Genomic DNA, 22171 nt, shown 5'->3' on the forward strand with positions numbered 1-22171 from the left:
CTCCATTTAAGTATTATCTCACCGATGTAAAAAACTGGTGAGTTTTATCCATGCTACTGTCTATTGGAGGAAGGTTCTTCAAAACAGTATGAATTATAAATTTACAAATAAACACCTCCTTGCACAAAAATAAAATAAAATAAGACCGAGGGGTGCCTGGGTGGCTCAGTGGGTTAAAGCCTCTGCCTTCGGCTCAGGTCATGATCCCAGGGGCCCAGGATTGAACCTCACTTTGGGCTCTCTGCTCGGCCGGGAGCCTGCTTCCCACGCCCCTGCCTACCTCTCTGCCTACTTGTGATCTCTCTGTCAAATAAATAAATGAAATAACAGAAAATAAAATAAAAATAAGACAGAGATATCATTTCTCATAATCAATTGGCAAGACACTTTGTTTTCAAAATTCTCAGCACTGGCAAAACTGTATGGAAACAGGTACTCTCATATACTGCCTCTGGAAATAAAAACTGGTATGACTTTATAGAAAAAATGATTTGGCAACAAGTAGTATCAAAAAGTCTTAAGACTCGAAAACTTTTAAACTCTCCGATTTACTGGTAAGGCAGTATCCTAAGGAAGTCACTAGTAATGGCAACTGATATAAAGCTATAAGAACATTCATGGTAGCAAAAAAGCCCAAAATAAAAAAATTACAGACACCCTAAGTGTCCAATAGGGGAGATCAATTAAATAAATTTTAGGATATGCATTCAATGGTCCACTGTATATCATTAAATATCATGCTATAAATATATATCCATTGGTATCAAAAGATATTCATTATTACATATTCAAGAGGAACAAAAAAGTTAGGTAATAGTACATATTATATTATTCCCTACTGCTGTCGGATGGTCGTTTCTCCCAGCTGAGGTTATGAACGCCATCATCAGAATTCTCTCTTTCTTATCAATGCTTTATCATCCATCCTAAACAGTGATCCCAAAATAATTAGAAGCTCTTTTCTTTCCCACACAAAAAGCAAGGGTTCCATTTTTACAAGACAGAAAGAATGAGTACCCGGAGAATATGTGAATCTCTAGGTGTACATTTAAGTAGTGGGTTTGTGTGTGCATGAGACCAGGTAGGCAAACATCGTCAGCACTACCTTGGGAAACTTATGCTAAATGACAGTTGCTTTCATAGTTAAAGATCTGGGAGGTCTTTACCTGTACCATGTGCTTTCATCACACTGGAGACACATAAGCAGTCAGTTCCTTCCCCGCAGATCTCTCCACACCGATTTTGCTGGAGTGGAAGGGGTGGCAGTTGAGAAACTCAGGGTAAAATGGCTAGACCTGTAATTATAAAAACAATTTCCCACTGAGTGAGGCAGCTTTCTGTGGCCTTCATTCACATCAGCTGAAGTCACAAAAAAGAGAAACATAGTTGCATAATCTCTCTCCTGCGGGCTTCGCACACCCACACCCACAATTCTGATGGCAGAATGTCAAGAACTCAGCAAGCAGGCCCACGGCTGGTCCTCATCTCCGGGGATGGAAGCTTTCTGGCCATCTTCTAAATTCGGGGATGTCCCCATCAAGATGATGTCATTCTCTCTCCTCCTTCCCTAATGATTCCAAAACTTCAGAGAAATTAAAAAAAAAAAAAAAAGTTCTCCTCCAGAAATGTCAGCAACATTACAGAATTTGATGGTGTCTTAAGATTCCTTCCAGCCACAAGGGAAGCAAATTTGGTACCTGCTTTTACCATAACAGCCCAGCATCCGCTTTCACAACTGTATATGTCTCCCTGTGGATGGCTGAGGTCTAGCATGCTATTGGTGGTAAAACTCCAAGTCCTTACTAACGCTTACTGAACACTTAATATGTTCTTGGCTTTATGCACATTACCCCCATTGTATTGTATCCTGCAAAGTAGCTAGCAATCATTACTCAAGAGATCTGAGTGTTCGGAGAGCTAGCAGGTGTTAAAGCCAGGATTTAAGCCAATACTGTGCACAGAGGCCATGTTTATAATTCCAGGACTGTACCATCTCTCCCAAATTGATCCTGCTATCAACATGCCTGCATTTATTATAAAAACATTAACTATCAAATTGACACCACCTTATTTTTTTCCCACCGAGTTGATATGTTACATAGGTCTTAGCATTACTCAGTCTTTTTGGATGTGGCTACCCTGCAATTTTAATTCCCAAGCTAAACTGAAATCAACATGTTCCTATTTCAATCAAGAGTAAATTCATAGTTATTTTAGTCAATTAAAAATGCCAACTAATCCCAAATCCAGATGTCAAGCCACAAAGGAAAAACCTAAAATCCAAGTCCTCCCTAAATGGCTACATTTTATTGGAAAGAAGACAGATTAACAAAATCAAGAGCCATATGTGAAGCCCTAATTTAAGATATGGAAGTAAAGAAAGGAATTTCTATATTTTATATGTCTGTGGTTTAAAAAAACACTTAAACATTTTTACCTATTTACAAATTCTGTATACTAGAAGTTTTCAAATCACTGCAACACAAAACAAATGTGAGCACGTCAGGAAACCAGCAAAGTTACTTGTGGGTCACATATTAATTTCCCCTTTAGCCGTGTGTGTGTGTATTTCTTTGGACTATTCTGGTGATACCTCTGTGTTTTTATGCATGCCTGTCCCTTTGATTAGCATGCCTTTTCCAACTTGCCAACTAGAAAATGCCTACTCATTCTTCAAGGCCAACCTCAAACCTCAATTCCTTATGATATCCACTCCCCACCCCCCCACTACCCAGTTGATATTTCCTGGAAGTCCAAGCAGTGGATTTTGCCCTCCCCTGCTTTCCTAGCTCAGCAATGGGCACCAACATCACCCTGACATCCTCCTCTCCCTAATCATGCCCTACACCCAACCAACCAGTCATGGATTCCACCACCAGCACACTGCCTTCTACCTCTCCCCACCAGCACCACCCCTGCTCTAGGCCACCAAGTAGCATGACTCACTGGAAATTTGCACTGGCCTTCCAAATGGTCTCCCTGCCCTTGCTCCTGCCACCCTTCAGCCCACTCTCCTTCTTACTGTAATGAAATGACTTTCCATTGAGCTAAATTCCTAATGTGGCCAGCAGGGCCCAGTTAGGGTCCAGTCCTTGTGTTCTTTTGCAGCCTGCACTCCAGCTTTTCCAGCTTTCTTTTAATTCCTAAGAAGTACTTTGCTCTCTTAGGCCTCAGGACCCTTGCACATGATCTCCTCTTCACTAAGACTTCTCCCCAAATCACCCACCTTCTTCAGATGACCTTGTACTCTTTTTTCCTTCAGATCTCAGCTCGGCCCTCTTCCTATTGGGGGAGCCTTTCCTGACCTCCACCAGATCACTACCTCCTACCACATGCTCTGATGGAAACACTTTGATTTTTTTTTTTTTTAATACCAGTCACCTTTTTAATTTTGCCTCTTTTTAAATTTTTTTCTAGATTCATTGATTGCTTGTTTCTCCTACTAACTAGTAAGCTCCAGGAAAGCAAAACTGTGTATGTTCCTGCCCACCCTTTACCCTCAGTATTCAACACATGCTTGGCACATTAGAGACACTCAGTAGAAATCTGCTGAATGAATAAATGAGAAAAGGAAGGAGAGAAGGCGGGAAGAAGAACATCCTTTATCATAATTTAATGAGTGTTTGCTGAATTAATTTCCTGATGGCTTCTCAACACACAGAATGTAAGGTCCGCATTCCTTCGGACAGCATGCGGGATTCCTTGAGATCCGACCCCAGCCCGCCATGTCCCTGGTCTGCTAGCACTTCCATCCCTGTGGCTTCCGGACCTGACCAACCCTGCCTTGCTTTAGCTCCTCTCTGTACCCTAATCTTCTCTGTCCCTTTGGCACATCATTGTTTCAAACCCATTCTTCAAGTCTCAGAAATAGGACTCCTCTCTGTGAAAACCTCTCTGGTACTTTCTAGGAAGCTGGTGCCCATTCGTTGCCCATTTTTCTACAACACCCTTGTACTTTCCCTTTTAAAGCAGTTATCAGGGGCGCCCTGGGTGGCTCAGTCGGTTAAGTGTCTGCCTTTGGCTCAGGTCATGATCCTAGAGTCCTGGGATCGAGCCCCGCATCGCAGGGAGCCTGCTTCTTGCTTGGCCTGCTGCTCCCTCTACTTGTGCTCTCTCTGTCTCTCTAGTGAATAAATAAAATCTTTTAAAAATATTAAGCAATTATCATATTTTCTTGTACTTTTATCTTAAATGAGTCCACTTCTCCCAATATACTGGAAGTCCCTTAAAGGCAAGGGACTATACTATCTCCAGAGTTTAGCACAGCAGCCTATAACACACAGTCTACAAATCAATATTTGTGAATGAACAAAAGAACATATATACATAGATATATATACACGTACAAACATGTATATGCATATATATGCCATATACATATACAAACATAGCTATTATGATACATACAAATTTCATATGTGCAAAGCTTCAGAGTTGAGTATTTAAAATGTTATTTTTTAATTTTTTTAAAGGTTTTATTTATTTATTTGACAGATCACATGTAGGCAGAGAGAGGAGGAAGCAGGCTCCCCGTTGAGCAGAGAGCCCGATGTGGGGCTCAATCCCAGGACCCTGGGATCATGACCTGAGCTGAAGGCAGAGGCTTTAACCCACTGAGTCACCCAGGTGCCCCTAAAATGTTATTTTTTTAAAGATTTTATTTATTTATTTGAGATAGAGAGACACTGAGAGCATGAGTTGGGAGAAAGTGGGAGAGGGAGAACTAGGCTCCCCACTGAGCAAGAAGCCTGATGCGGGGCTCGATCCCAAGACCCTGGGATCATGACCTGAGCCGAAGGCAGATGCTTAACCAACTGAGCCACCCAGTTAATATACTTATTAACATAGTTTATTTTAATCATTACTAAATGTGAGATATAATGGTTATGAATTCATCTGTAAAGTGGGCCTAAGAACACCTCCTTTAACTGAGCAGTTGGGGAAATTAAATCATATAAGTAAAATATTTACAACAGAGCTCAGCATTCTAGAAGCACTCCATAAATATTAATTGCATAATCATTATCAGTATCAACATTGTCATTAGGGCAACCAACTTGAATTTACAATCAAAGCTTCAAATTTAACAGTTTTATTGGCCAACACTTTTTCCTATTAAAACATTAATTAGTATTACTGTCTCTGTAAGGCCATAAAAATGGCTGAAGTTTGCATCTAGTAAACTAGGGATAAAGATGAGTTTTACTATAGCTAAAGGACAAACTGTTCTTTCAGTAATCTGCCACATATGTGGAGAGATACAAAAGCCTCAACAGAAGAAATGTATTTCTATATAAAAATTATCTATAAAATCTAAATGATTGAAACAACAAATCTTATCCTTCCAACGCTATTAACATTCAGCTGAGATGATTAGAAGTGCTTACTACAAACTACTTCTTTTGCTTAAAAAAAAAAAAAATGATGGAGATACAAATTCGTCCCTTTCTTCTAATTACTGGGCAGAGTCATGATTTGATAAATAAATATTCCCTATAAGCCTAATGAATAGGCCATAGATGATTAGCAAATACATTCCATGTGTCATCTATCAGATGCCGTTCTGATTTAGAATTGCTGAAACGTAAGGACACAGACTGTGCAAAGGAGAGAAAAACAGGCAAGGCAATTTTGTAACAGTTTTTTGGAAAAAAAAATAATGTGAGAACGAACTGTTTACAAGTGTTGCCAGTACACGCTTGAGCAGAATGAACTGGTAATACTTTACATTAAGAAGCAAACTTTTAATTTGGCCCTTTACCATTCTCTCTCCTGCATGCTGGCCCAAAGGCATAATAAATGCTAAAGTACTGCAATGTAACGTATCAGCATTATTGCATTTTGAGATTTCTGTTCTCAGCTCCTCTTGAGCTCTGTGATACAGGAAAAAGCAAGTCAGATTTCTAACTGGGGCTCACCCATTTTTTGAAACAAACTAGAATTATAGAGCAAAAGTATTATAAAAATGCTAAATTCTTAACTTCTAATTGTTTTACCACTAGAATATGAAACTACTCTTCAACTGAGTTATGGTTCTATTCGTTGGCCACAACCACTGGGCACTTTAACGTAATGCAAACATACTGTTCTTTTTTTTTTTTTCTTTTTTAAAGATTTTATTTATTTATTTGACAGAGAGAGAGAGATCACAAGTACAGCGGGGAAGCAGGCTCCCTGTTGACCCAAAGGCAGAGGCTTAAACCACTGAGCCACCCAGGCGCCCCAAATATGCTGTTCTTTATAACATAATTTAGGTGGAAAGGTTGAACAAATTGAGGGGGAAAAAGTATCAATTTACTTTATTTTTATTTGAATTTACTATTAATTTCATTAGCATGATGCTTGTGTTTGTGTCATAAAATCCGGTGAAATCTTAGGAATTTATAAGGCAAAATTCCTCTTTATGCTGGTTCATCAACAGTTGGGGATGTCCTTTGCACTCATTCAAATGTTACTCCTGCTTTAAGATATAGCTCAGATACCACTAACCTCACTTCCCCTAGGACATGCCCCCACACATACCCTATTTGTCCAACGTAATGTTTCCCTCTCTCGACTATGAGGCCCTGAGAGTCACTGACCATCTCTCCACATTTTCCCTAACAACCTACATAAGGTTCCTGGTGCATCTCAGTTGATTCTGGCTCGAGGTGTCAATGATTACACACACTTCGATACTCTCAATGCGGTGGTGAAAATGCCGCTAATTGTGATCTAAAGTTAAAGGTTAAAGTTAAAAAAAATTTTTTTTCCACTTTTAGTGAAATGAAACTCTTAGCATTTTCACTTCCAGATGTACTGACATTACATAAATGATGTCGAAACTATTTTAGACAAGAGCCACGCTGCACATTTTCCTGTCTGAGAATTAGTCTGAAAAATACCACACTACACGGGGCGGGGGTTTGGGGGGGGGCGCTCTGGTGTCCTCGTGACCAACACTCAGTTGGGTATTGATTCCACGCACTCATGTAATGGAAATCGAGAGTCAGGCTCCCCCTCTGCACACCAGCTTGTCACACCTTCCTCTGTTCAGCTTCTGAAGACGGAGCTGACGATTCCCTGGGGACAGCTGCCCTCCCCTCCTGGACCTGCTGCCCCTCCAGCGCGACGCGTCTCGGCAGTGGAGAACTTCGGGACCCAAGACCAGCCCTGGCGTGCATTTTCCACTTTGGTTGTAATTCCTACTCCCACGTGGACCAATTTCTCGCAGATCTGCTGTTAATTCTGCAAGACTGAACCTTTGAGCCGGTGACACTTTGCCTGGCTGCGTAACAGATTACATCATCGCACACATGGCATATCCCCCCTCACTCAAAAGGCCATATTTTGTTCGGGAAAGAACAGTGGGCAGCAAAAGAGCAAGTTTCTCGTAATAACCCAGCCACGCCAACTGTCCACATTTGGAACCATTTGTCACTGTTGAGGCAATAAATATGGATTTTCCAAAAGGTCACCAAGCCTTACCTGCTGGGTCCTCTTTCCTCCATCCCCCAAGATTTTCGGGGTGTTCACAGGAAGGAAGGAAGTGGGGGTTTCTGTGTGTTGTCTTCTAGCTCATTCCACTTAGTGGTTACTGTCAGCCTCGCTTTATACCCCACGCCACCCAAACGACCCCGGGGATTTCACTGTCGGACTAGACCTTCCCAACCATGCCTGTGTGATGTCAAGACCCCGGGGACTCTACTAAGAAATGGGTAGAACGTGAAAGTAACGAGAAAAAATTCTGACTTGTGTTATACGTTATCACCTTAAAAATATTTGTATTTTTAACATGTATTTGCCCACATGATAACAACAGTTAATACTACTCTATAATATATAAGGATATGGCTAAGAAAAGTAAACCCTGACATCTCTTCACAGGTAAAAAAGAAAAACAAAAAACAATTTATTTTTCTTTTTATTTTTTGTATCTATATGAGATCTTAGCTGTTAACTAAACTTATCATGGTGATCATGTCACGATATATGTTAAGTCAAACCGTCACACAGCACTAGGACCCTAAACTTAGACCACTGCCATATGTCAATTCTATCTCATAAAAATGGGAAAAAACTTTCAATCCAAAAAATATATATTTGTATTATGCACAATTTGAAACTTCCATGAGAATACAAGCCATGTGTATATAATCTACAAAATGTAACAACAGAATGTTCATGAATCTACCATCCTATTCAAGACATTGCTAGCAGTGCTGCATACCCCTATTTGCAATTTCCTTAAGCCCTTCACCAAAGGTAACCACAACCCTGAATTTTATATGTATCATGCCCTAAAATACACAATTTAATTTTGTGCTTTATAAACCATTCTCTCCTATTACATGGAGTCTTCTGGGCCTCAGTATTTTTTCACACCATGCTGTTTCTAGTATTTAACTATGGTGTTGCAAATAACCTGTGCTCTATTCATTTTTATGGCTGTATAATACTCCCTTGTGCCAATTTTTCAACACTCTACTTCTGATAGATTTAAGACACTTTCAGTTTTTAGTGTTATTTTTAATTTTTCCCCCTATTAGAAACAATGTGGTTTCCATTAAAAACAATACAAAGAAGCCAAGTTTCTCTGGGGTGCTGCCTAAGGGTAGACTGGCTGGGTCACAAGGCACGTGAACACTCAGACTTAGCCAACACCGCTGAGCTGTTTTCCAAAATGGCTATGCTAATCTGTGGTCCTAACAGCAGTGTATACCACCAGTCTTTAAATCATATTAAAATCAAGAAGAAGGGGACGCCTGGGTGGCTCAGTGAGTTGAGCCTCTACCTTCGGCTCAGGTCATGATCCCAGGGGCCTGGGATCGAGTCCCGCATGGGGCTCTCTGCTCAGCAGGGAGCCTGCTTCTCCTCATCTCTCTCTCTGTCTGTCTCTCTGCCTATTTGTGATCTCTCTCTCTGTCAAATAAATAAATAAAATCTAGGGAAAAAAAATCAAGAAGAAGACCTATTTAATGTAATTTTTTTAAATTTTACTTGGTAGCCCCAACTTATCAATATCCACAAAGAAATAAACATCCTACACCTGTCACGTTGGTGAATTTATACTTTACTCCTCACTAACCATAACAAGGGAGAGCTCCTTCCCAAGATAGGTTTATTTCTTCACCTTCAAATGTGCATTAACTGATAATTTAGAGTGGATGAGGATAAATAATCTGAAAGTTCCTCATGGCCGTATTTTCCAATCATTTAATTCCTAAGCAAGGTGGCTACCAACGGTGTCAAAGAGTGTGAACCTAGAGTACGTTATGTTCCAGAGACCGAAACTGTGTACTGGGAACAGGAAGTCACATAGGACCCTAAAACACACAACACTACGGCAAATTGAGAGAATTCCTTATTTCCTTCAGTATTAGAGAGAACCAGAACTGATATTCAAGAGATGAAGAGCTTTATTAGCTTTTATTTCACAATGGCAGAATTTTAAAAATTGGATATTGACAGCTGTAGGCATAGAGGGAAAGGTTTCTTCCCTCTCCCAAAAACCAGAATCAGAGCATGAGGCTCCTGACCTTTGATCCTGGCTCAGAGTGTGAATGCCACACTAGTCAGTTCTGGATCTTCCCCTGCCCAGTAGCAACAGACTGGGCTGAGGCTCTGTGGAGAGTTAGCAAATAAAGGGCATAAGGAGAAGCAAAGATAATGAACAGAACCTCTTTTTACTGGAGCAGTAACACAAGTAACAGTAGCACAAGTGCACAGCAGACAGGGAGGCGAATCACAGAGGAGCTAGTCTACCTTCTGTAACTTACATGAACCGAGGTGTGTGAAACATAGCTTTTGGCCAATATTGTTGTCAACAGTTTTGACTTTCTTCCCCACAGCATCCGTTATGGGTCATAACCACTATCTGAATTTTAAATTATCCTGACCATGTTTCTGCATTCTTTCTCTGCTCTGGTCTCTTTCTTACTGGTTAACCCCAATAAGCAAAGAAATGTGTAAGAGGCAGACAGCAAGGGGACCAGGGCGGGAGGTGGGGCTGTGTGGGGGGAGGAGGAAAAATCAGAGGCTTCAACTACAGGATGCATGTCTCTGAAACACTGTATGTGATAAAAAGTCAAACAACCAACCAGTGTTACAAGGACTATTAAGTGTGTGTGTGTGTATGTGTGTGTGTTTTCTTTCTGGCATCTACAGTGAAGTCTTCTGTTTCTTATTATATTCTCTCACTGTTTTAATTAAGTAGGGCCAAGGGGCCTTATACTAATCACACTGGTAGTGCCTTTACTTTTTAGGCCAGTAAGCTGGAACCTAGCCAGGGAGTATAAAAAAGAGCGAGCCTTTCCTTCCTGGTCAAGAAAGCCCTCCGACTCCCATTTACTTTGAAAAGTGTGGTAAACAAAGCAATTCTATTTTGATATTTAGTATCTGGTACTGGAAGCATTTTTTTTTTTTTACATTAAAAAAAAAAAAAGTGTCTGGAACCTCAGCTGAAACTCCAGATTGAAACAACTTTCAACCTGGGTAAAAATATTAAAATAAAATTTGCCTTTTTAAAAAAATTTCTTTAATATTTTATTTTTAAGTAACCTCTACACCTAGTGTGGGGCTCGAACTCAAAACCCCCAGTTCAAACCTCGCATGCTCTACCCACTGAGCCAGTCAGGTGCCCTTCAAATCACATTTTAAAGGATCCCTTTGTAACAGGGTAATGGAAAGATCCTATTCAAACACAATCATCTTCCACAACTACAAAATGCTTTGATTTAAAATGACTCTGTATTCCGATTCGCAAGGGTGTCTGGTTTTTATTCCGCGACTAGATTACCTTTTCAGGAGAATTACTGTACTTCGTGGTACGTGCTTAATGAGGGACTAATTAGTCCTCCTCCCATCCCCATAAACTCCTCCGGGAAATGAGGTCAGCGCCCACTTCTATGCCCACAGCAGCAAGTGGAGGTTACCGCAGCGGCACAGAGGAGCCCTTTTCCCAAGGCAGAACCTGTATGAAGACACATCTCCAGCAAGGGCTATGCCCTTCACTGTCAGGCACAGAGTACCAAAAAAAGGCGAAACATTTATTCTAAGTTCTTGCAAAGGCGCTCTTTCCAACAAGCCGGACCACCCACCCACCCGTTCAGCTCAGCTCCTCCCCTCCCCTCCCCCCCAACCCTTTGCTGCCACGCCCCGCTCCCTGATTGGCTGTCCGGGGGCCGAGGCGCACACCTCCGGGCGTGGGGCGGGGCCGGGCCAGGGGGCTCCGCCTCCCTGGCCCGCCCCATCTGCATCCCTGCACCCACGCGGGAGCGCCACCGCTCTGGGACGCGCGCCCGCAGCGGCTGCGTGGCAGCCCGCCAGTGGCTTCAGCTCCTACTCCTTTCTACAAGAGGCATGGTGAGCAAATTAGAGGTTATGAACACCTCCGGTGGAAGGAGGAAAATTCCTCTGGGCTCTGTAAGGGAACTTCGTCAGCAGCGAAGTGTCTCCAGGGTACCAGACGGATGTGCTCACCCACGCCCCTTAGCCCTGCTGGGCACGTAGGGACCGCGCCTTCTGCCGGTCACCATGACGGCAGCAGGGCAGGAAAGTGTTTCTTTGGGAGGAATGTCTCCCGCAGCTCTCTGATGAACACCATAAAGCTCCCTTCAGTGGAAGGGGAAGCATAGACCTCCGTGCAGGGCTGCCAAATCCTACACTTAGGAGAGAAGGCTGCAAGTCAGGTATCTGCGCTCCCGACACCGTTCAAGTGTTATTAGGAAACCAGGAAAGCACACATCCCTGGCCAGCAGAGCAAAGAGAAGCCACCGAGTTCTCCACACTGCTGGAAACAGAAGCGAGCCGTCTAGGATTCAGGAAAAGAAAGAAAGCGCGTCCAGAATGATGCTTTGATGCACATGACAGAGCTTGTCACAACCGGCTGCCAGGTTGGTACTGTGGAAGGCCACAGCCCTCCAACAACTCACGGATACCTGAAACTCTATAATTAGAATCTTTCCTTGGGTATAAGGATTCTCTCTTTAAATGTAGGAATAATATGCTACCTTGGAAGTGGAATATCAAAGAGAAAGAAAGAAAGAAAGAAAGAAAGAAAGAGAGAAAGAACTACATACATATATGGAAAGAGAACAGATTTTGAATCAAAGCTGAGTACTTATCTTAGTTTTACTGTAACTTTGGGGAAGTTATGTATTAGCTTGACTCTCAAGTTCATCAGCTGTGAAAAGAGACAAACACCTGCCTCAGAAAGTTGGTGCAAAGATAAAGTTCAATTATGTATATAAAAGTATGCGGCCCCAACCACACGCAGAGCAGACATTCAGAAACTGATTTTCTTTTCCTTTCCAGGAGGTCAGAGCAAGGGAGTAAGTCAGGACAACACGAGGACGCTGGCTTCCAGATGTGGAAATGATGTGAACGGGTCAGCAAAGATGGGGACGGGGCAGCCGGAGAGCAAGAGACCTGGGGCCAGACAAAGAGTCTGCTTCCCAAATGTGAAGTCAGCTTTGCTCCAGGGCCTGTGGTGGTTGCAAGCGGACATGTATTTGCAATGCTGGCTGGCTGGAAAGAACATGAACTTAGAAACCAGCCTCCACCAAAGAGCCACGCCTCACCCTTCCCAAGGCTCTCCTTGCTTGGTGTCCAGCTGGGGTGATGAGGTGTTGTGTACTACAGCATCACCTGCACGGGCGTGGAATCCGGTGAAACCCTGACCAGATGCCACGTGGGCCAGCAGAAGATACGAAGTGCAGTTTCCAACTTGTTGAAGCCCAGCAATGGCAACCAGATTCCACCAACCAACAGGCCAGGTGAGCGGGGCTGGAGACCTCCTTCCTGACTTACCAAGGACTGGCACCAAAGGTGCCACACCAAACTGCATCGCCATGGTTTTCTTTTCCTGTGTGTTCGCAACCTCATGCTCACAGAGCATCCCTTATCTCACACTGAAGAGCCAGCTTTCATGGGCTTCCAAAAGCACAACTAAGCAATTTCACAATCGCTCAGGTGAATGAACCACACAGGGCTAAAAATGATAGGAGGAGAGGGCTCTAGAGCCGGCTGACACAGAAATATATTTTTATGAGGAGAAGACCTTTGAGATCCAGAAGGCCACTATGCAGAAGACAAACCCTCCAAAAATTCCCTTCTGTAATTGCTGCCCATAAAAAACAAGATTAGCCTGAATAACAAAAAGGGAAGAGGTATTTTTAGTAATAAACAGTAACAGCCAACACAAGTAACAGTGACATTGTTTAGAAACGTTAATAGGTCAAGACTCCAGCCCTTCTACTCCCCCAAAAGGCCCACCTAGAGCCCCATGGGGTGTGCACAGCACACTTTGGAGGTCACAGATCCGACAGCGTTTACTGCTGCTGGGTTACTGGGGTGACTTAAGCAGGTTAGACTTTACAAAATTTCAAAAGGCAAAAGGGGAAACAATAATAGAACAGTACACAGAAAACTTGTAAGTGGTTTATTGTGCTTTTTTCCCCCTTAGACAACTGCCGTGAAAGATGGGCCATTAGTTTCTATCTAATAATCAAGATGAATAATCTTGGAATCCTCCATTCTGTGTATTATCTGTAATAAATGTTTTGAATTCCAGTTGACCTTTCCCTAACCCCTTGGTATACTTTTGGGCTTTTCATCCTACGTTCTATGATGAGCTGTGTGCACAAAGAATGTGGCACAATTCTAATACTAGTCTGAGCAAAACCATAATGGAAGGTAAATAAAAGCTTCCCAAAGCCAAGGGAAATGATTTTGGAGTCCACACATCGCTGATTATATTCCATCAGTACAGATAATTAAAAGTTGACTATATAATAATATTAAACAGCAGGCACAACTTTTTGAAAATTTCTCCCCAGTATTAGCAATGCAAAAACACCGACTTGAATGTTCAATGCTAATCAAATTCATCTCTTCTTAAGAGCAGTGTATAATAAATGGGTAGCCTAAAAGGAATGCTTTGAACAGAATGTTTCACTATTGTCTGATTATTCTAAATTTAAAACTCCAACAAAGGAAAGGATTATTCTTCTCAGAGGTTCAAGATTCACGAGGATTTGGTAATGAAATTCTTTTAGGAGAGCAAATAAAAAAATTGCTATCTACAAGCTGCCAGTGTTTTATGTCTGTCGTGTTTTTAAATCAAAGTCACCATTCATTCAACAACAAATGTTTGTTTGAATAAATGAATGAAAGAAGAGGGCTTCCAAATACTTTACAAGTGTAATCACCTATAAGTTATGAATCAGACAGCCACTTTAATCATCCCCAAGTGCACAGGCTGAGACAAGTTAAATGTCAGCTCTCACCAAGCAGGCCAAAGCCAGACCTGGAAACTGAAGCCACGTCCTTTGATTCTTAGAAAATGACCCAGCTGTTAGAGCCTGTTGCTTAGCTGCCTCCCTGCAAACTCTCAATTCAATTTGGAATGCATGTTATCTAGGCCAGGTGAGGTAAGATTAAGGAAGCATAACAAAGCCGGGCTTGTTCCTGAAATTACACAGGTAGTCCAAAAGGAAAAAAAAAAAGAAAAGAAAAGAAAAGAAAGAACGAAAAAAGAAAAACCCCCATCAAAAGGCTAAAACCGAACACGAAATTCCTAATATTAATGTCTTCACTCTAATGAGACACGGAGAGCAAACCGCTCCATGCCAGCATTGATTTTATACCAAGAGGAAGGGAAAAAAAAATGTGCCTGCAGGATACTGGATGAGCCGTGGAGTTCCAAGGTTCCCCAGGGGGCTTCGAATGTATTCTTCCAGCAGCACAGCTAACACCCATCTTTTTCCATTCTGACCTTCTAACAGGATGCGGTGAAGAGCCAGCCAGACACTTAAAATCTATTTGTTTCAATAACTCAAGAGGAGAAATACAACGAGATTTTGTCCAAGTGGAATCTATTTTGCAAGGAGAAAATTCTCATGCATTTCAGAGTGAGGGTTCTCAACTAATCCATAAATCTTAAAAGTTTTCAAAACCCACGCCAGGGGAATTCAAGGAATGAATATTACCCCCACACTAAACTGTCCTTTGTGAGCGAAGCAGAAGCCAAGGAACTGGCCTAACATCTATTTTTCTGATCCCAGGGGAAGGTGAAGCAGAGCTGTGCTAACCCAGATTGTAAAGTAGGTGAAGTTTGTCTACAGGATCCTTCCCCACTGGTCCCCCACGGTGCCTCCCCTTCAAGCCCCAGGGGTTTCTGCTCTGTAACTCTTCCCCCGCTTACCCTGTCAATATTAACACCAGTGAAACACATTGTTTCACTATGAATATACTCTGGTCAGTGTTCTGCCCTCCGGAAAAAAAATACTTGTCCTTTAAAACTTTTGATTTCTTTTTTTTAACCAAAGAATCGAAAGCTTTGCTTTCCTTTAAACGCCAGCATAGGCCAGCCGCCGGCATTCTGAACCAGGAGATAAGTTACAGTAACTCTCTCATTGTAAAAAGCTGATTTTGCTTCACTTTTAAGGCCCACCGTAATGACGGAAAAACGTCGAAATCCCAGGCTGGGGTCATTCTCTGCTAAGACGATGGGCAAACTTAGGACCATGGGAGCCTCAGGAATGTGTTCGTGAAGTAGGAATTATTATGATACCATGTAATATGATATGCTCATGAGGAGATCATGAATATAAAGTGCCTGGCAGAGTGCTATCTTGAAGACCATACATTACCCTCAGAAAGAACGCAGGGGTTTCCCCGGTGGAGGTGGGTGCAGCCCCTGGGGCTGATTCCTCCCCATCTAAGGCCATCTGTCCACAATCGCTGGGAACTGGAAAGGACCTGGTTCTGACCAGCTTTGGAGCTTGTGCGCCTGGAGCCAGGCGCCCCCTAAAGGCAGGTCGGGGGCTAGTCCTTCTCTCAGATGCCATTCTTTTCTTGGGCTCTCTTCCTGCCTGAGGTCACCTACACCCTTCTCTGTGCCTCTCCTCTCAGCCCCCCACCAGTCCCTGGAAGCCAGGATTCTAGGGATACAGCACCAGTCCCCAGGGCGCCCCCTCCTCTTCCCAGTCCTCCATCCGGTAGCAATTTTCGGGGGAGGGTGCCTCCAACAGCCTCACAATTGAGGTTAGTCAGCCTTGAGGCCCCGGCAGCCGGAGCATAATTTATTTAAAATAAATTTCACAGGGAAAGGCAAGTTTTGAGATGTGCAAGTGACCTGGCAGGAAGAGAGGCCCCACCCCACCATAAATGCGGTGAGCTCACCAAAGCACCAGGCTTGACTCAGGCTTTGTGGGGATCTGAGTGGAGTTGCACAGATCAAATATAAACACTGTGGCAGAGGTTTAGAGAGGCAGGAGAGGGCATGATCACAAGAGCAGAACAGGCGGAAGAAGCAGGTGAGGCTTGAAATGCCAAGCGGGGCAAACAGAATGCCAGGGAAAGGAAGTTATGGGGCAAAGAGGCATCCAGGCTGGAGAAGGGATGCAGGGAGGAGGAGGACCCACAGGCAAGATTCAGGGCAGAGAGCATGTGGGATGCTTGCAGCCAACACAGCTGTAACATGAGGGACACAAGCTGAGTCCCCATCAGTCCCTGGGTCTGCTCCTAGGTTGGCATTAGGAGCCCCAACCTCCCCCCCAAAAGAACAGGACCTGGTGGGAAGGGCCATGGAAGCTGAATCCACAAACCAGGGGTCTCCTTGTTTGGTCCTCTCCTAGGCTAAGACTTTACGAAGGGGACATCGGTAAAGGCCCAGATCTGAGCAATGGGGAACAGCTGCAAATGCTTTCCAAGAGCCCCTCAATAAAAAGAGACAAAGAATAATGGGATCAAGAAAATGCTTCACACTTAGGTTTTTGGAAGAGGAAGCTACAGAGAAGCCCAACTATTAGAAGGTTATATGTAAATTATACATACATATGTATATATCAAAATTATGTATCATATCAGAAGAAAACCCACTCATTATAGACATTAGTCAACAAACCAAGAAGTGAAAAATGACAAAATGTTTTAATTGTGTAAAAGTACTACAAATTATAGTCAGTTATGTGATCTGCTCCCACTAATAGCCAACTACTACGGGGCACAGTATCAGTGAATTGTATCATGAGCTATGTGTTCCATTAACTCACTGTGTATGTTCCATTTTATGACAGTGTTAAATTCAGTTTTAGATGTTCAGGCTTCCTATTTTCCACTGCATATTGACTGCACTAGATCGGACCTTACCCTCACCCTTTCACTTCACTGATGTAGAAACCTGGACAGGGTCCTGCCTTCCCAAAGCCACGGAGAACCAGTTCCGAACGGACTTGCGAATACAGCTCATGATCCCTGCACCGCTGCAAGGCTTATCCTTACAACACTGCGTGCTTAGACAACACTGTGGGGACACAATTCCCCTCCCGCTCTTTCTGTAGGACCATTTGCTCATGAGTCAGGATTATCCAATGACATGGGAAACAGGTGTGATCTTTGGGGAAAGGGACAGCTCAGGAGGAGAGATTCTGGAACTCTGGGTTAAGAGACTCTGGGATGACACGACCTTTAGGAGAAACAAAGCCTCTCTTCTGTAAGAAAATCAAGAGTCAGCACAGTGCAGTAGGGAAAAAATGTAGGTTATCAAGTCAGAGACCCCGGGATGAGCCTCAAAGCTTACTAGCTATGTGACCTAGGACAAGTTACAGAAACTTTCCAAGTCTATATTCCCTTAAACATAAAACGGGCACAATGATGATACTTATTCAAATGAGTTATGACAGGAGATGAAATTGTATATTAAGAACACCTTGCACAGTACGTACGCTCAACCAATATTCAGTAATCAATCAAGGCCACTAAGAGAGCCTCGGTGTTAAATACGTGATGGTTACCTGGATGTGAAAGGTGTTTCCAAGGTCAGGTACGTGTTAGTTCATGAGTAACCGTGGAAAGCACGTTCCAATGTGTCAGTGTTATATTCACATACGATTTCAAAATAGATTGCCTGTCCGTGTCTGGGGTGGGAAATCTAAGGGGGACATGCAGGAGCCAGGTGTGTTTCCATCTGACATGTCAAAACACACAGCAATGTCCCCATCTGCCACAGGTAACACGGTCTATCATTAGGAACCAGCCCTTGCTTTTACATCAGAATGTTTCACGGGAAACAACAATACCCTAGGTCCAGGGCATCCCCCCCCCACCATTGCTTCTTAATCTGTAATGATGACTTCTGGCCCATTTTTCACATGCAAAATCTCAAAGACATTGATCAGGGATCCTAAGGTGGTCACCGCCAGGCCTGAACCTCACAACATGTGCTTCCGGGGATCCGTGAGCTGGTCTGACGTGCCAAAGAACAGGAAGCAGCTCACTCTATAGACCAAGGCCCCTCAACCCAGGCTGAGGGACCGGTGAAGGATTCCTCGTCTGTTTTCTCATCCTGTCTCCTCCCCATATATAATTTTATCAGTAAATAAGAGATTAAAGTCTCATAGGAAAAAAAAAAAAGTCAGGAGTTTGTGTCTTAAGCTGTACGTGGATCTCTAGCCCAAACTGCAATGCACACAGTGACATTTCAGTATGAGCCACTGACCCGGCCTGCAAGCCACAGCACTAAGTCTGGGTCTCTTCCACAGAGCCCCAGCATGCTGCTCTCCCTCTGTTCTAGAACTGTCTGTGACCTGGATGTCCTGTTAGGAAGCAGACCAGCTCCACCTAGGTCTTCTTCCAATCCTCCCCCAACTCCACCCCCGCACTCCTCCTCCCCCCACCCTCTTCCTCCCTCCCTTGCTGCCCCCGCCCCCAGCAGTCTCTTTTTCTGAGCCGCCTTGATGGATAATAATTGAAGGTGGACCAGTAAAAGGAAAGAAAGGAAAGTGTGCTTTGCCACTCTCTTGTTGCTTCTGACTACATTGTGCTCAGATGTGGAAAGAGCTATTTCTCCACTCTTATTCAAAGACATGGGACACTACTGTTCTTTGTTTCCTTAAAGTATGTGGGCAGTCTTGCTCTCCTTAGTAGGAGAGGTCCTGCAAGGATCCCCGAAGCTTCTGGAGTGAAGCAATCGCGTGCTAGGCTCAAAAACCAGAACCCAAACGCTGCCAGGGAAAGTGCAAAGGGTGAAACGGCCATCCTTGTGAATCCTAAACACTATCGCAGGCAGAGTGACTGTCTGCCACTTGGGTGTTCTTCTGTGCCTAACTGGACCACACTCAGCTTCATGCTCATGGGGACTACGACAGAGATACAGGTGTAGTTTACTATAAACAAAGACTGTGTGTCTGACAATTTCTGTGTAAGCCTAACTTTTATAAATTACTTTATGTGCTAGGTGTCCTGGGGGAGTTCATTATTTAAGAGAATTTCACAAATGTTTTATAAAATTCACAGTCCTCTCCATCTGTGTTTTCAGAGATGTAGATCTTGAAATATCAGATTTCCTTTTTTTTTTTTAAGATTTTATTTTGGGGGGTGCTTTTGATATTTTTATTTTTATTTATTTTTATTTTTTTTTATTAACATATAATGTATTATTTGCCCCAGAGGTACAGGTCTGTGAATCATCAGGCTTACACATTTCATAGCGTTCACCATAGCACATTCCCTCTCTAGTGTCCATAACCCAGCCACCCTCTCCATGCCCTGCTCTGGCCCGCCAGCAACCCTCAGTTTGTTTCCTGAGAATAAGAGTCTCTTATGTTTTACCTCCCTCTAAGTCATCTCTTCACCCAATATGGGGCTTGAACTCACAACCCCGAGATTGAGAGCTGCACGCTCCACTGACGGGAGCCAGCCAGGTGCCCCTAAATACCAGACTTTCTTCCAGAAGTCTCTCTCCCTGCCCCACTCTCCATCGACCTCAACATCACTAGCCAAAGCATGTAGATACAGGAGGAACTATGCACGAGTTGCTGGAAAACAGAGCAGGCCATGGGACGCCTGGGTGGCTCAGTGGGTTAAGGCCTCTGCCTTCGGCTCAGGTCATGATCCCACGGTCCTGGGATCGAGCCCCGCATCGGGGTCTCTGCTCAGGGGGGGAGCCTGCTTCCTCCTCTCTCTCTGCCTGCCTCTCTGCCTACTTGTGATCTCTGTCAAATAAATAAATAAATAAATAAATAATCTTTTAAAAAAAAAAGAAAGAAAGAAAGAAATAAAAGAAGAGAAAACAGGGCAGGGGTACCAGACACATGCCATCATTTTAAAAACACCTTTGTTTGACAGAACATAGGAAGTGTAGCATAAAAGGTCGATCCACAGATGGGACTTTTGATTCTCCTTCTTGAGAAAGGAGTGCAGCACTATCGAGGATAAAACAAGCAGAGATCTTGAGAGAAACGCGTGAGTACCCATCCTAAACGAGAATAATGAAAGCTGGAGGTCATGGCGGATAGGAGACAAAACTACTCCCTGGGATCTGGACCACAGCATTCAGAAGGCATGAGAGTAGAAGGACCTAGAAGAAGCACCACCACGCCCAAGGTTACCCTACCAGAGGCGGGAGATCTTGCTGCATAGCAGGGCCCTGATATCAGAGGCATTTAGTCAGCATCACACAGGGTATGTGGAGTGAGAGCAGAGTCAGGGAGAAATCTGGGATCAGGAAACTCTCTCCTTCCGTGACTTCACCTGACACATAGCAGAAACCGTGCAAAGAACACCAGCAGAAAGTGCCCATGATTCCAGCTCCCTCCAAGTCTGTGCAGCAGCTGCTGGACCACGGAGGTCATTTTGTCTCAGTCAGTTTCTGACTGAGAGAAGGAATCTTATCTTCTCCAGAAGGTATGGGATCTTTTAGGAACAAGTTTCAGGCTGGGCTAGACTTTTAATCATTCAATGATGAGTAAGCCAAAACGATGCCACATTGGGCCGCGAAAGACTTGTTGATAAAAACAACTTAAAACATCTAAGAAATGAAGGAAAAAAGGTAATGTTGAAAAAGATACACTATTGGAAATAGAAATAAGTTTCAAACAAGATGTGATTTTTGCTTGGGACACCCTGGGTGGCTCAGTCAGTTAAGCATCTGCCTTCGGCTCAGGTCATAATCTTAGGGTCCTGGGTTGGAGCCCTGTGTTAGGTTCCTTGCTCAGTGGGGAGTCTGCTTCTCCCTCTGCCCCTGTCCCTGCTCATGCTCTTGTGTGTGCACTCTCTATCTCTCTCTCTCTTTCTCTCAAATAAATAAATAAAATCTTAAAAAAAAAAAAAAGAGATGTGATTTTTGCTTGCCAAAAAAAAGGGGGGGTGGGGGTGGGGAGAAAACCCAGACTCTGGAACAAGACGTGAAAGATTAAAGAAAGACACGTGAATGAAACCAAAAAGAAACTGAAATACAAAAAATAATTAGGAATGTTTTCAACTGTCAGTTTTCAAAAGTGTAATTCAAAAGGTAGGTATTGGCCCTACATTAGGGCCCATACCAAGGAAAGACAAGACTCAAAAATCCTATCAGCGATGTGAAAAACAAACTTCAAAAATCATACCCAATGGAGAGCAAAGAGACAAAAAGGTCGATTATCATGGATATTGAAGACAGAAGAGGAAGCCAAGATACAGACACTTCTGGTACCTGGAGTAGTCAGAACAAATATCACAGAAGCGATTCTGAAAGATACCATGTAAGGAAACTTTTCTGACCCGAAGGAATACCTGGTTCCCAAAGGGCGGGGGGGTGGGGGGAGAATTCACTCTGTACGAGACAACCAAGAAACGAAAACATAGATACATCTGCATAAGCACATACATAAATTAAGGAAAACTGTCTTTTATTTACTTTCCAGGGAAACTTTTGAATTCTGAGGTCAAAATAAGAAGATTGCCAGCATCACATGAGGAAGGGAAAAAAATACAGGTACCCAGTCCACTAAGATGCAAGAACAAAATCAGGCTGGTCTTGGACTTCTAGTTGACAACAGAAGAAAGCAAGCAACAAACTGCATAGCTCTGAAGGCAGAGAATGTTGATACGAGAATTCCAACAAGGGGAACGTAGGGGCTCAGTCGGTTAAGCGGTTAACCATCTGCCTTTGGTTCAGGTCATGACCCCAGAGTCCTGGGATGGAGTCCCTCCATGTAGGGAGTCTGCTTCTCCCTCTGCCCCTCCCCCTTGCTCATTCTCTCTCTCTCTCTCTCTCTCAAATAAATAAATAAGTCTTCAAAAAAAAAAAAGGATTTTAACAAACCAAGTTTTCTGTTAAGGTATGAGATCTAAAAAAAATGCAAGAGGTATTCTGGATGCAAAGCATCATTAAGAAAATGTACTTCATAAAAATATTATACAGCTGAGC

General features: G+C 43.3%; 1 protein-coding gene and 1 long non-coding RNA gene across 5 annotated transcripts in view; one reads left to right on the forward strand and one right to left on the reverse strand.

The window, feature by feature from the left end:
- ATXN1 (ataxin 1) overlaps positions 1-22171 on the reverse strand; it is a 348023-nt gene that overhangs the window by 244633 nt on the left and 81219 nt on the right. For all 4 annotated transcript variants that reach the window (XM_082731829.1, XM_082731826.1, XM_082731828.1 and 1 more), the window contains exon 3: positions 1167-1295. The gene's annotated coding sequence lies outside the window, so the exon portion shown is untranslated. The remainder of the gene's footprint in view (positions 1-1166; positions 1296-22171) is intronic.
- Positions 11252-14066, forward strand: LOC309864612. The gene is made up of 2 exons (XR_014311651.1): positions 11252-11873; positions 11977-14066. It is a non-coding gene; the product is annotated as an uncharacterized lncRNA (long non-coding RNA).

The sequence above is a fragment of the Mustela nivalis genome, assembly GCF_964662115.1.
Source record: "Mustela nivalis genome assembly, chromosome: 5".
NCBI lineage: Eukaryota > Metazoa > Chordata > Mammalia > Carnivora > Mustelidae > Mustela > Mustela nivalis.